This window comes from Harpia harpyja, chromosome 2 (genome assembly GCF_026419915.1).
Source record: "Harpia harpyja isolate bHarHar1 chromosome 2, bHarHar1 primary haplotype, whole genome shotgun sequence".
Classification (NCBI taxonomy): Eukaryota; Metazoa; Chordata; class Aves; order Accipitriformes; family Accipitridae; genus Harpia; species Harpia harpyja.
Genome location: NC_068941.1, coordinates 5,188,001 through 5,199,160, shown reverse-complemented (window position 1 = coordinate 5,199,160; position 11,160 = coordinate 5,188,001). Strand labels below are relative to the sequence as shown.

General features: G+C 40.2%; 1 long non-coding RNA gene across 1 annotated transcript in view; it reads left to right on the top strand.

Annotated features, from left to right (window-relative positions):
* Positions 1-8,054: 8,054 nt before the first annotated feature.
* LOC128153972 (uncharacterized) overlaps positions 8,055-11,160 on the top strand; it is a 66,353-nt gene continuing 63,247 nt past the window's right edge. The window contains exon 1 of the long non-coding RNA XR_008239178.1: positions 8,055-8,148. This is a non-coding gene — a long non-coding RNA (uncharacterized LOC128153972). The remainder of the gene's footprint in view (positions 8,149-11,160) is intronic.

Here is an 11,160-nt window from a genome sequence, read left to right as displayed (position 1 = left end):
AAAAAACAGGTGGAGAAATGCCTTTGTTTTTGAAGACTGAGGAGCATTTGCACAGATGCAAAATCAGACATGTAGGAGTCTATGGGGTTATAAATAGCTGAGTTTGGGCATTTTGAGGATTGTAATTTTGGTTCTGGGTGCCTAAATGTCAGCTACAAATCAGTTTATGTATGTAAAACTTACTGTGGATTTCATCTGAAATGGACTAGCAGTAAAAATCACACAAAAAGTCTGTGGAAAAACAGAGGTTATACTTACTAGGACATCTACAGTTTTTATTAAGGGAACAAGCAAAATGTGTCACTCCCTTCTACCCCTTTCTCACCACTCCCAACCCTTTCAGATCCATCTACAAATTCTTCTGGAATAATCTTCTCTGTAACTGCATCTCTGAAAATCTAGGTAAATAAAAAACTGTTCATAGATCTTCAGATTATGTAATAACAAAACCAAAAAGGAAAATAGTCAAAAAATGCCTGTTATGTGTTGCATGCCCTGGGTGGTGCCATAAGGAAATGTGGGAGGATTTGATAGCATGTTGCCTATTGGAACAGTGTTGCAAGAGGTAGAGGGAACCGAGCTTTGTGAAGCCTCTTTCATACACCTGTTTGGGAATTCTTCCTGGAATGACCCCAAAGAGGTGCCAGATTTTGTTTTGGAGCTAGTTGGAGTGGCCCAACAGACATGTGTTCCCCTTGCATGTGCCATTACTTAATGCAGGAAAAAGTCATGCAACATTTTAAAAACAGGAATCAGAGGTCACTGTGAGACTTCATAGGAGGAGGAGGTGATAATCGTTTTAAAAGCAATTTAATTTACTTGTAGTCGCACTTTCATACCCACATACTCTCAGGCACCAAGATAGGTGTGCCCCAGTGGTCTCTCCTGCATTCACACACCAAGATGCACGTATCCAGGCAGCCTGGCCAAGATTCTTTGCAGTGCTGCAGAGGATGGGGACACCGGCTCGTACTGAAGTCCTCATCACATCTCCTGGACTGCTGCTCAGATTGCTGGTTGGCTCTTTTGGAGCCATAGAAGAGCTGGCAGCAATCAGTGTCTCTGCTCTGTACCACCTTTGGGAATCTTCAGGATTTACTCATTGTCCTTTTTCTCTGAATCTCTGTGTTGGGAGAAGCTGCATATAGATACGCTGGAATTTTGATAACCTGCTACTGTAGGAGTCATCAATATATGCCATAACTCAAGCCTTTCTTTTGCCCTGCCTGTTGATGCTTCCACACTCAAGACATTCATATTCATTCTCCACTCATATCAGCTCCAACATTTCTATTACAGCTGAATATCTGTGGACAGTCAAGGGGGTCTAGTCCTTTTGTTTGCTTCATTGCCCACACTTACGTATCACCGTATATGTACCCAGAGTGGTTTGTTTTTTTTTTTTCCTGGCTCAAGTTGGGTTGAAAAGCCAAAATCATGGAAGTGTTTGTAAGCTAATAATTGAGAAAGTTTTTGGTGTTACGTCAACTGTGAAATTTCATTTTGATGCTGACCTTTCTGAAAATACTATTCCAAAAATACCATTATTGATTTACATCTCTAAGCAAAAAGTAATATCAAGCCAAAATTTGGAACCTGTCATTTAGAAAATGTCAACATGGGATGTTGTGACAACTGTGAAACTTCTTTTCTGTTTAAATGAAAAACCTATCAAAATCAGCCCTTTCCTTCCGAACAGCTTCTTGGTTTCAGCAAATCAGCAACAGTACAAGTTCAAGCAAAAAGCACCCAGGAAGCTGTGAAAGTGATGCCCGCTGCCTTTTGCGGTACCTAGCCCTGAATTCTGTCGCATCCTGAAGTGAAGTCTCTGTGTTTGCAGAAGGGAAGAGCACAGAACACTGACGCACTTCCAGGTTTCCTTTGTATTGCACTATGTTGTGTTCTACACAAGCTGCATGTGTGTTGGAAGAGCTGCTGCTTCCTTTTTTTTCCATGCAGGGTTGTGTGTGGTAGGTATATAGTCATACCTGCCACACTATGTCAGCAGGAATCTCTTTCTCTATGATGTGTGAACTTCATAACACAGGTAAATGGGTAAGTCAAGAACCCTGCAATCTTATTACATGTATCATTCAGTCTGTAATTTTTACATGGATCAATAGAACAGCTTAGCTGTGTCACTGAAGCACGTTTTGACAGCCAGCTCTAAACAAATAATCAGTTTTGGTGAAATCTGGGTCTGTCTACCTGGAAGATTCACAGCAGGATTGCATTCCTTTTTTTCCTCTTCCAAGCTAACCAAACATTTTTCCATCTGAATTAGTGCAGTGCTCAGCCTGACATACCGAGATAGAGGATATGGTAGGTTTGGCTTGTCATCATGACACTTGCTCTAAGTAATGACAGGATAAACTTGTATCTCCATAGATCTGCAAAATGCCATGTTAGACAACATGTGTGATAGCTGTAGTTGTGTTGTTAATCTAGTTGTTGTTGGCTTGCTGTTCACCATGTGTAAGTGAGATTGGCTTAGCTTCCAGGATTGCTTTATTAAGCATCTTTACTATATAAGCATCTTTTTCCTAATTTCCAAATAAACTGTGGTGGTGCGGAACCAAAATGTTATATCTTGAAGGAGGATGTGAAAGGATACTGCTTTTCCCTTTATTTTAACTTTATTTTCTGCCTACCATCCCTTGCCTTTGAAATTAGAGAAACCATCTAACACGTCACCAAAACAATATAGTAAACAAGCATTCTATCTGTCCAATAAGAGCTTGAAATGTATTTACTAAACTAACTCAAAACATCAGTGACTTCCTCACCAAAAAATGTGGGTAATTTCACTGCATAGTGTAATCTGGAGGAAGCCAAACAAGATACCACATGCATCTGTGGGTAACAGACCTATGTCTCCAGTTCAGGACTGAACAGAGACTGACAGCAATCAGTTCCACAGGTACTACATACAAACAAAACCTCCATAGTTGAAATTTTTTGTTGAATTGACTGACGAAAGGCCTCGAGAGTGATATATGGAATTTGTAGTTGACACCCATGCAAATCATACAGTTAAACTGATTTTTGCCTTTCAAAATTATCACTGTCAAAATTGACTATGTCATTGCCCCATTCCCTTTTCAAATAGATGATAATTTTTTTTCCCTTCCCATTTCCTTTTCAAATAGATGATAAATTCTGTACATAATGATCTTAAAAATGAAGCGAAACAGAAATTCAAACGTGTTTTCTTGGCAATGGCTTGAAGTGAACCTAAGCTCTCCTAACTGGAAAAGCTGTTTGTGTTTTCTTTTGTTTTGAACATATGGCATGACATCTTCAGAGAACTGCAAATCATAGACTTGAAGTCATGTGAGGTCCTGCTGTCTATGCCCACCCAGATGCAGTTGCCAGTTACTGTTTCACATTGCATGCACATATCAATAACGAGTATCTCTGAAACACTGCAGCATAACATTAATTATAGCTGTATGTTCACTGAAGTACAAAGGAATGCCCCTCTCCTAAGCAGTTTTTCCCTAGAAAGTCCAAAGATACCCTGGTTATAGATGGCTGTATAAAACTGCTAGCCAGAAATAATGTCAAGACTTGACAGAGCTTCAGCTTATAAAATTGTTGTAGTTTCATTTACTTTATTAGAGCCATATCAGTTTACATCAAATGTGGAACTTACGTAATTGTATTCTTATTATATTTCTTTCTTACTTTCTCTATTTCTTGTTTATTTCTTGCAGTATGTTTTATGTGTTCAAATAAATTTGTAGAAGGATAACAGACAAACTAAAAAAATAATGCTGTTCTCTGGCCTGCCATTGAAAAACCCCATTTAGACTATAATTGATTTCAGAATACATATTTTGTCATCTTAATTCCATTTTCCCAGAGTATGTAATGGAAAAGTAACTTTCCTGAATGAGGAAATAGGCTTGAGATAATGATACGATAAGAAGAAAGAACATCCAGATACCCCAATAGAAAATGCCTTCTGTTCTATTTCTGAAGCTACAGAGAGAAACTCAGTAAAAAGTAATTGTCTTTCTCAGTCTAAAGAGTATATATCATCTGCAGAAATTAGTTCCATTTTTTTTCCTAATCCATGCAGTTCTTTTGCTTGTTTATCTACAGAAACATTTTACATGTCCCACCAAGAGAATCAAAATAGTTCACACCACACAGAGGGGTAGGGTTTTTGGGGGGATGGGCAGTCTGCAGCATTCAGACCACCCCACCCAAGTTCTTGCAAGGCAGTGAAGAAATACACTTCTTATCCTAGATCTTCAAACAAAAAATTGCTTGATGGGGAGTGGGCGTTTGATCAGCTTCTTAAGGATTTAGAGAAGGGATTCCCACTTCATAAAAGCTGGTTAGTGTCCAGTCTAGATGGTTAATTTAAGACTGTGTGTTCACCAGGTGATACACTGCAACTGCGTAGGAGGTGTTTAAAATATTGGTAGCACAAAAGATTGCTCCTTAGAACCATTTTGTTCCATCCAGAACAATGAGGAAGCTTCTTTGCTTGGCCGCAGGCAACAGTACAGCGTTTGGATAGCAAAATAAACCTGTCAGAGAATCAAACACTTTGCTTTGCAATCCTTAGCATGGTTAATTTTATGTTGACTCATTGTTGACTAAAATGGTCTTCCACACCAAAACTTAATTTAGTTGGGGGCCAGAATAACAGCTATTTCAGATAAGCATCTCTTGTCAAGACCGTTTTAGAGTTTGGGGTTTCATTGCTGTTCCAGGGGCAATCACAGAAAACCAGGACAGTTGTTAGAAGTTGTGGCAGGTCGTACTGAAAACCTCAAAGGCAAATAAGCAATTGGCAGTTGTCACTTTATGGTTTTTGTCTTAGGGATTTTCTCAGTTACTTCTCTTTGCTAGTGGTTAGTTGGATAACCCAACACCATTTTTACTGTGACATCCATGTGAATGTTTGAATTGATTTCTGTCAGTTAGCATGTTCCACTTATGAATTTTGTAAGGTAATATTTTCAGTTAAGTTTTTCTACCATCTAGTAGACAATTTCTAATTCTTCAGCCTCTTCTTGTGAAATAATACGTTGTCTTTGCAGTATGCTAGCTTGTATCTTGTTTAAGCTTAATAAAGCCTGCAAAGTACTTCTACCAGTTTTCTAATCTAGTATTATCCCCATAAGACTCTGTGTAGTCCTGCTATAGACACACTTACTGGACAGTGATTTAGATGAGTTCTTATCAAAATATTAAATGAGTGATGAAATCAACAAATGTTTTTACTCTGTTTTCTTCTTCCATTTAATCAGTGGCATGTACCGTGCTAATAAATAGGTGGTGACATAGCAGACAGCTAATATCACCACACCTTAAAGCTGCATTTTAGTTTTCCTTACAAGCCTGTCTCCCGTTTTAGCAACAGAATTTTTATCTTCATTACAAAGAAAAAAACTTAAGAGTATTTTAAAAGTTTCATTTATGTGTTCTTGAGGAAAGGAGAATCAAAGAAAAACTGTTTAGGAATTACTGAAGCATCTGATTAATTGCAGGCCTTTTTCTCACTTAGTGGCGCATTAATCTTGAATTGCAACTTCACTCTTCCTGGTGACTGAAAGCTCTCCATTATTCAGGGGACATTTCCAGCTGTCTGTGTTGGTAGCAGCAAATGACACTCATAGGTCTCTGCTAAGAAGCTGCCTAAATCTGAAAGCAAACAGCGCAGCAGCACTATGACAGAGCCAGAACATCCTTTGGGGATGTCTAATCCATCACTTGACTGAGAGAGGAATACAATATTTTCCCAAATTTGTCTCCAGCAAAATGAATTTGTGTGTAAAATCCCACTGGGAGAAATTCTGTTATAACTCACAATACTGGTGGAACTCGACTTTACAGTTACTGCTGATTTACCCTGTTGTAAATAGGATGGGAACATGACTTAGTGTCTTGATATAGCAGAGCCTAACATTATCTGTATTATCTTCAGCCATAGATTAAATGGTGATCATCTAAAAGAAATTCCCTCCGTCTTCCTCTTTCCCCAGTAATCTAATTTATATTAAACTAACGGTGCTTTTTTTCTATCTAACTATCCTGCAACAGGCACAGAATTATAAGCACATGATGCATGCCCAAGTCTTTATAAGGTTCATGTTGTAGAAAGGGGAGCTAGGTTTGTCTCACTTTCTTTTTAATTAGTGCTTTTTCCATACTCTCAAGACTTACATCGGTATGATTTGCATGAGTCAGCTGTCTTTGCCTGAGCCACATATATATACAGAAAGAGAGCAAGAAGCCTGAAGGTACAAAAGAGGGGAGGGGATGGAAATAACCCCCCACGCCCCCAGTATGAGGCAGATGTTATACAACAGAGTTGGTGTTTCCCCATCAGTGTGTGCCCAGTTGTAATTGTTGGGGCAGGGAGAGAAGCTGCATTGCAAACTGTGTGGAGTAAGAGAGCTGTGAGTCATTCCTGCTGCTTGAGTCTTTTTAACGGGCTCCAGGCAGAGTTGGATTAAGCCAGGCAGGGTGCAGTTGCTACAGCACAGAGTCAGAGACAAAGTATTGCTTTTTCAGTCCAGGCTGGAGGAGAGAAGGACATTGCCCTGGTGGGAGTTGCTGGGGAAGGGCCAGAAAGCTGCGGTGCAGCTGGGGGTCCCATTTTGGAAAATGTTGCAAGGTGGCCCTGCAGCTGCTCGGGCATCCACTGATTATGAGGACAAGAGCTCAACCCTTGGGACCATGCATCCAGGCAGAGATGCGCTTAGGAAGTGGTAAATGTCCTGCAGACACCTGACGGGTCCTTGGTAGCACGCCTGGGGTTGGTGAAGCTCCGTACCTGCTGGAGCACAGAGGAGGGGACATGAAGTTGGGTGCCAATCTCTGGAGCACTCTCCCTCTCCCTTTCTGGGCTGCCCCACACGGTGCCTGGCACAAGTATGGAGGGATGCAGACAGCGGGGAGTCACCCTGCCAGGCAAGGAACAGGTCCTGGCACTGCTAGGAGCACTGGGAAGAGACCCCGGTGGGGAAAGCAGATGCGGATCCTGAGGATTTGCTTGAGGCAGGAAACCTCTGTGACTGTTGAGCTGCCTCAGTGTGGTCTACAGTGGAAAGGTCTAAGCACAGCCCCTAGAAAGCCTGTGGCAGAGGCATGCCTTAAGTAAATTAATAATTCCTGACAAATCTTCCTAAGTTTAGACGTGGGTTTTGGTCTCGACCACTGACAGTGCTGAGTTTTTTGGTCCTTACTTTGTTACAAAGCATTTGGACAGGGGGCTGGCCAAATGATACAGCTGGAACTTCGTGTTCCTCCGTTCCTCCCTCAAGTGTCTTGGAGGTTGTGTCCAGACAGCATGAAGTCTGGCTATCCGTGCAGCCTGCCTTCCTCTCTTAGAAAGGAATAGAGAGTTGGTCCTATTGGTGCTATAGTGGTAATGAAAGCTCATTTGCCTTTATTGCTCTGCCATTCTTCAGCGTTGTATTTCTTCCCCGTAACTTCTGAATGGAAAACACGGTGGCTGGCCTCCCTTTACTCTTGCCAGCTTTTAATTCTCAGTGCCCATTACTGCCTGATCCGAACTCTATCTGCTGCAGGTAGAAAGACTCCTGTTGTCTGCAGTGTGTGGGATGGGGTCATCTATCAAAAATCAGCTGGTCTTGATATCTTAATGGAAATGAACATTACTTATGGCATCTTCCTTTTGGCTATTTTGTATTCTCAGCGCATATTCTTTGATTTCCGTATGCAAGCAAAATTATAATTTCATTGTAATATCAATTGAGAAGTAAATACAGTTGGTTCTTTTTCCTTCTTTTCAGGCATTGCCATTGGAAGTTGGGAAACTTCTTTGATCATATGTGATATTTACAGGAAACTATAATGGATAAATGAATTGCAACGTCACAACTGAGTTTACAGATTAACTGTTCCATGCACAGTTAACATATAACTTACTGAAAATTGTCATGTATGTACAATGTATACAATTCACTTTAACAGTCATTGGTTATTTATTGCAATGGTTTCATATGTTGTGAGAGGTTGCATCCAAACATGTTTTTTTTTCCCCAGCTTACGCACAGCTAAAAGGCAAGACATAAAAGTTTAAAATCATGAACTGTGGACTCTGAGGTCAGGTTTCCTAGACATTTTTGAAGAGTGGTTGGTGTCTTGACTTTATTCTGTATGGTAAGTATTCCTGTTTCTGCTTAATGTTTGTTCGGTGAACATAAGCAAGAAATGGGAGTTTCTAAGACAGTCCTCAGAATGGGATGTGGAGACATCGAGCTTTTGCTTTCTCATCTGCTTGAGGAAAAAACAGAAAAGCAGTTGATGTACCTAGAACTGAAGCTGTTGTCCTGCTGTTAGTGGAGAGGCGGTATTCACAGCTGGGGCAGGATGTAATTGCAATCCCAGAACGAGTCAATTTCAGTAAAACATGGAGATTGCAGTGGGCAAAGTTGATGTTCCAAGTCTTTTTGAAAAAGGAAGGGGAAAACATGCACTAATTATTTATGAAAATATTGTAAAATATGTAACTACAGGTGCACAGCATGGAAACATTTTGGACAGGTACTGCTTGGATCGCAGTGTTTGTATGATTGATTTTCATAAGGCCAATGAGAACAATTTGCTCAACACCCAGTTAAAAAGATTTTCATTGCATCTGTATAACAGCTCAGGTCTTAAGGATTGTTGTGTTAACCACGATTCTCTTCATATAACCAAAGCTTCTGACATGGCAATGACACCACTGGCTGGTAAAGACTGGACGATATTCCAATTCAATCATTCCACACATGAATAAATCCTGTTAGCTTGAAAAAAATCATTGAGTCAGCTCCCAGAAGGAACTTCTCAAAGTATTTTCTATGCTACTATTTGTTTGGCAGCAATTAAAACTTCTGGCTTCACAAGCTAATCTTTGTAGATGCCAACTCCTTTCTGTCACAGAAAAGGTTCGCCTGGTTCTTGGATAGGTACATTCTGGTTGATACAGGTAACATCTGTGTTGGGACAAAGGGAACACGAATGAATGCCAGGGATGTGCAGGTAAGAGGGCAATTGTGTGAACATGTGTAATTTTAATTACCAGGGTTTTCCAGGGCGATTACTTTTTACTGCATTCATTGTGGTGCCCAACAACAATACTTTGTCATTGTGTTTATGAACTCCTGATTATAAATGCAGCAAATGTGTACTGAGATAAAGGGAAAAGATCAAGTCTTCAAATGAAGATATGTCTCTTTATACTAATTAAAACATGACCTAGGTTTACCTAGCTAAATCTAAACTTGAAAACAAGTGTATTTCTTTGTGATCATGGACATAATTAAGGATGTGGACCTGTTGGAGCGCATCCAGATGGTGAGAGGGCTGGAGCACCTCTCCTATGAAGACAGGCTGAAAGAGTTGGGGTTGTTCAGCCTGGAGAAGAGAAGGCTCCGGGGAGACCTTAGAGCAGCCTGCCAGAACCCAAAGGGGGCTTATAGGAAAGCCAGAGAGGGACTTTTTACAAGGACATGTAGTGATAGGACAAGGGGTAACGGCTTAAAACTGATAGAGGGTATATTTAGATTAGGTGAAAGGAAGAAATTCTTCACCGTGAGGGTGGTGAGGCACTGGGACAGGTTGCCCAGAGAGGTTGCGGATGCCCCCTCACTGGAAGTGTTCAAGGCCAGGTTGGATGGGGCTTTGAGCAACCTGGTTGAGTGGAAGGTGTCCCTGCCCATGGCAGGGGCTTGGGACTAGGTGGTCTTTAAGGTCCCTTCCAACCCAAGCCATTCCATGATTCTATTTTGTTCCATATATACTAGTAAATTATTGAAAAAAGTAGTGTTAAATATAATTCTTTATCCTTATTAGCAGCAGCATAAATTCATTATTTAGGCCTGCTTCCAGTGAAATCAACTGAAATTTTGTTTCTGATTTCATTGAGACCAGGATTGAAACAATCTATATTGATGTGGGAAATGAAGGTAGCCAAATTTTTGAATGTGATTGAACATGTGTAATAAAACATAATACCGTCATTCATCTAATAGGCATGATAAAAAAAATATTTTCATACAGCCTACAAGTAATACAAATGAATTAAAGTAGTTTAATTCCAAAATATTTTAAAAGCCATGATGATAACTTAAAAATAACTGCTATGCCAAATTTTAATAAGATAATGACAGCTTCATTAGCTTTAAAAATGTGCATAATTTACAGGAAAGTTGTATTAGCATTGAGGTGACATTTTCTATTTTATTCAGATTAAAACTGTGTAAATAGGCCATTTGAAATGCTCACATTGTATATTAAAATTAACTGTTCAGGAATTAATTCTTCAACTTGTCAGGAGAGTTATCCTTATTCACACAAGAAGTCCCATTGACTAATGGCATCTCTCAGGCATAATCAGATGACAATGGGACAAGTATAAGAATTACTCATGTGAAAAATACCAACTCCATCATTCTTTGTTAAAATATTTGCTGGTAATGGTTCTTTTCATGCAACTAGCTATTTCAATGTTCAGTGCTGTACAGTGGACAGAAGGAAATTCTTTCATGATCTCTGTGGAGGATCAGTTTCTTCCCCGACACATGACAGGAATTAAACAAGATGCTGTAGAGACAGCATGAAGGTGTGGTGGTGGTAGGGGAAGGACACAGTTATTTTTTACATAGATAAATCAACGTAATCCTTTTAAGAGCATGCATCAGGTGTATTTGTGAGTCCGGACTAGCAAAAGGCCTTCTCCTACCTTATAGCCACATTGGTTTTTTAAAGCATATGCTCTTGGGAAAGTGGCTAATTTTAAAGAAAATATCAGTTGATTGTTGCCATGCAATGCCACAGATAGGTTCCAGCCTTGTCCGTTAAGGTAGAGTTTCATGTTGGGGGTTCTTTGGAGACATCCGTTGATATTTTTCTTGGGGGTATAGGACTGTTTACAATAATTTTTAAGATCTCAACCAGGTTAGATAATATGTGCAAGGTTCTACACTTGGATCGGGGCAATCCCCAATACCATTACAGAATGGGCTATGAGAGCAGCCCTGCAGAGAAGGACTTGGGCATACTGGTGGATGAAAAATTGGACATGAGACGGCAATATGCCCTTGCAGTCCAGAAGGCCAATTGTATCCTGAGCTGCATCAAAAGAAGCGTGGCCAGCAGGTTGAGGGGGGTGATTCTGCCCCTCTACTC